The sequence below is a fragment of the Pinus tabuliformis genome, chromosome J (genome assembly GCF_031772625.1).
Source record: "Pinus tabuliformis cultivar Carrire ecotype Pingquan chromosome J, CPIR1, whole genome shotgun sequence".
Taxonomy (NCBI): Eukaryota; Viridiplantae; Streptophyta; class Pinopsida; order Pinales; family Pinaceae; genus Pinus; species Pinus tabuliformis.
The window spans coordinates 1,203,216,516-1,203,220,043 of NC_142295.1; the positions used below are offsets into that span (position 1 = coordinate 1,203,216,516).

General features: G+C 36.0%; 1 pseudogene; it reads left to right on the forward strand.

Annotated features, from left to right (window-relative positions):
* Positions 1 to 230: 230 nt before the first annotated feature.
* Positions 231 to 391, forward strand: LOC149231452 (5.8S ribosomal RNA; annotated as a pseudogene).
* The last annotated feature ends 3,137 nt before the right edge of the window (positions 392 to 3,528 follow it).

Sequence of the window (3,528 nt, forward strand, 5' to 3'; positions counted from 1 at the left end):
TGCGACGCTCCTATAGGTGTACTAGGGTTACTCCATTCTTCATCGATGTTTGAAACACCTAATAGAGGACTGTAACCAGTTTCAAATCCATATACTTTCCCACTTCATGTAGTCCCAAGCTGGATTTTCTTAAACATCAATTCTCTCACATACACCCTTTTTGCACAATAACATTTTAATCCATAGATTTAATGAGTTCAAATAATTACCTCGATGACCTTTGAAGAATCTTCACTCGACAATGGATATCTTGGCTCTTATTACGATGAAGAACGTAGTGAAATGCGATACTTAGTGTGAATTGTGATTTATGTGATGAATCCTCCAAGAATGCTATCGATCCATAATTCTACATATCTTGTGATCTCAATATCAGTCTCTTTGAGATTCTTTACTAATTTTGGGGTCCAAACAAGATTCTTATCATGCTTCTAGTGAGGTTGACTATCAACTAATTTTGCAAGCCACTCATACAATTCGTCAGGGAAAGAACATAAAAAGATCTTGTGTTGTTCTGTATAAAGGTACCTTTGTAACCAAGCTTCTATTGATAAGCATGGATTTATGTTTTCCTATACTGCAAACTCGTGCTCCTTTCACTCAACCCAATTCTGAATTTCCTTCTTATTCAGATTCCACATCCACATCCCTCAAATAGATCCCAGTCCTAGCAATGGAACCATTTTGTGGCTTCGGGGGCTTAGAGCCAAGTTCGAAGTTAGGCTGCACTAACCAACAAAACCCAGTATTACTGGCCCTTTCAGCAACAACCTACGCAGGGAATATCGCAGTCTCACCCAAGGTAATATTGGGGGATGCTAGAACCAAGTTTCTACACCCACAAGGGTATGAGTAATTGATATTTTTAGCAGACTGTCTTAGTAATTGAGTTTTCTAGCTACTAGGTGGTAGCTCCTATATGTAATGGTCTTTTCGGCATAATATAATAGTTGAGCAACAACAACAGTGGGTGGTTTTTTTCCTGGAGAGGGTTTTACACTAGAAAATTTGTGTGTCCTCTTATGTGCATGATTTCCTTGTTGATTTTTTATGGTGTTTCTATATGATTATTTTGTATGCTTTGATACATTGATTTCATGTTGGTTCCATAAGTTTAGTTGATGAATTACTAAATCTTGTGCTTTGGTAAAAAGAATTAAAAGTTAAATTATCACAATCACTACTAAGTCACCCCCCCCCCCCCAGTAGTGAATCCATTTTCAACACAAAGAAGAAGTATTTTTTTTCTTTTTTTACTTCAAAAAGGCATCTAACATGGTCCCTAGAGATAATTTGTGGCGTAGAATGGAAGAACTTGAAATTCCTTTACACTATAGAGTTGTTTCCCATAGGCTCTATGAAGAGGTGAAAGTCAAAATTAGAACTTCAACAGGCATTTAAGAAAGATTTAGAAGTGACGTTGGAGTCAAGCAAGGTTTCCCTTTATCCCCTACTCTTTTTGGTTCGTCATATTGATAAACTAGAAGAGTGGCTAAATCTACAAGGTGGAGATGGTGTTCGGCTGGGGGAATTTCTGATAAATCTTCTTTTATATGTTGATGACCCTATATTGATTGCTAAATCGGCCCATCGATTGCAGATGCAACTATATGCCCTTGAGCATTTTTGTAGAGAAGTGGGGATGCAAGTCAATACCAGCAAGACAAAAATAATGATTTCCTCTAATAAAAGGAAGTAGAGCCAACATGCATTCTTCTTTGAAGGAAACAATCTTGAAGAAGTAAATGAGTACAAGTACCTCAGGATTGATTTCAACAAGAAGCTTAATTGATAGGACTACAAAAAGAAGATAATTTTAGGAGGGTGGAAAGCATTATATGCTCTTCAAAACATATTTAGAGAGGCATAGTTGTGGGATTGGAAAACTATTAAAGTTCTTTCTGGACTCCTAGTTTGTCTAGTGATGCTATATGGGTGTGAATTGTGGGCTAGCAACACCCCCATCTCAAAATGGAAACAAATTAAGAAAATCCAAAAAACACTTCATCATGAGCAAGTTCAAAATTAAAAGTTTGGTTCCTTATTAGATAATGTTGAGTGAAATAAGGGTAGCTACCATCAAAGCAATTGCTATGGTATGTCTCATAATATATCTAAAATGAATTGAGAAAATGGGATTAGGTAGACGACCTATAGTTATCTTCAATGACGGCATGAGGGAAAGAAAGAAAACATAGATGATACAAAACAACAATTGGATGCAAAAATGGAATATCTACGTCAATGCCCACCCCACAAATAACAAGGAGTTAAAGAATTTTGTTATGGAGAAGTTTCGTAAGTGTATATGGGGAAAAGAGTTGGGTAGAAAGAAGAAGTACTCTGTTGAGGAATTCAACCCCACTTGTGATCTCCAACAAAAAGAGTACATTGGAGCTAGCATCTTATGGAGAGAAGATATTCTAATTGCTCAATCAAGAACTAAATTGCATCAACTTTGGTGTGAAATGAGACGGTGGAGCATACCTAAAGAAGCTAGAGAAGAACAAGTGTGTACTTTTTGCACTTCTAGGGAAGTGGGAAAAAAACATTTTGGAATGTGATTCTTTCAGATACATCAGGGACAATTATGGCAATATGTTAGCATTGGTCCCTTGGAATTGTCTTTTTAGTGAGGGGACTATTAGAAGGTTGGGTCAGCTCATCATCATTTTGAATAAGAAAATGACTGAATTGCAAAAGGCAAAAAGTAGAGAGGTTGGTGGTCCCATATACTATTTTTAGTCTCGTGGACATTAAAATATCATGTTAGGAATCATGATTGTCGTTAGACCAAAACCCGCAGGTGTTAGTTAACGATCGCATCGCCAGAGATAAGGATCTATGAGAGGCAGTTAGTCCACTTCGTGAAACACACGGGGAGTGTTGGTTTATCTAATGTCCAACATATCATTCATTCATATGTACCATGAAATTATAAATTTAATATAATTATCTTTCTCTAATTAATGAGAATTTTATTTCTTTATCATGTTCTTCCATTTTGAAAGTACATGCATCCATGCATTTCTTATCTATAAAGAGTTTGAATATATTCAAATGAACAAACCTAAAAGGCTAAAAATTTAGATGGTGAAATTTGGACTTCATCCATTTCCTTTTTGTCTACATAATTTTTTTTTTTGTAATATCTGACCCTTGATTTCTATTAGTAGTAAAAAAGACAAAATTACATTTGATGTTCTTTGGAGCACATTGAAGAACTGGTCAACAGACCGCTAACTAAATGACAACTTAGCCAAAGATCAACCACCCTATTGTGAATAGTTTGACGTGGTGGTTATCCAACCTTACAACAACCCATAGATGTTAACAGAAAACACACTAGCTAAAAATAGAAGTACAACAGTTTACATTAGTGAAAATCCATGCATACCCACAATGAGTGGAAATCCCCATACACCCACTACATATTCCACATTCTAGGAGAATAACTCTTAAAACAGGATCTTGGTTTTTCTTTGTTTCTTTTCTGCCTTCGAACATCAGTCCTGTTGGAAATAATAC